Source organism: Pygoscelis adeliae, unplaced genomic scaffold, assembly GCF_000699105.1.
Source record: "Pygoscelis adeliae isolate BGI_AS28 unplaced genomic scaffold, ASM69910v1 Scaffold241, whole genome shotgun sequence".
NCBI classification, from domain to species: Eukaryota; Metazoa; Chordata; class Aves; order Sphenisciformes; family Spheniscidae; genus Pygoscelis; species Pygoscelis adeliae.
Window position 1 is genome coordinate 2,878,660 of NW_008824056.1, and position 402 is coordinate 2,879,061.

At 59.7% G+C, this 402-nt stretch overlaps 1 protein-coding gene across 1 annotated transcript in view; it reads right to left on the reverse strand.

Annotated features, from left to right (window-relative positions):
- Positions 1-140, reverse strand: part of MME (membrane metallo-endopeptidase) — a 53,397-nt gene extending 53,257 nt beyond the window's left edge. The window contains exon 1 of the mRNA XM_009333945.1: positions 103-140. The gene's annotated coding sequence lies outside the window, so the exon portion shown is untranslated. The remainder of the gene's footprint in view (positions 1-102) is intronic.
- Between the last annotated feature and the right edge of the window lie 262 nt (positions 141-402).

A 402-nucleotide genomic window follows, 5' to 3' on the forward strand; every position in this document is an offset into this window, starting at 1 on the left:
GACCTGAAGGCTTCTTCCTCTTTGCGATCATAAAAACGTGATGGGGCAGGAAACAAACAAACAAGCCCCCCCGCCCCGACAGCTACAAACCACGCTCTTCACCTCGCAAAGCTTCCCCGAGCGCTTAGGTAGAGGAGAGAGAAAGAGCTGCCGCCTGGAGACAGGCGGTGCAGATGAGCGTTATGTCCGACGGAGCTGCCCCATTCCCGACTCGGGACCGCACGCTCGGGAGACCACCTCTGCCTGCCGCGCTGCCGCGGAGGAGGGTGGAAGGCACCGAGGCCGTACGCAAAGCGACAGCTGAGCTGGAGCGCGAGAGCAGCCTGCACCTTCCCTCTTTCTCCGGCTTTTCATTTCTTTCCAGTCAGTTGAAGAGAGGGAAAGCGATGATGCACAGGCAAG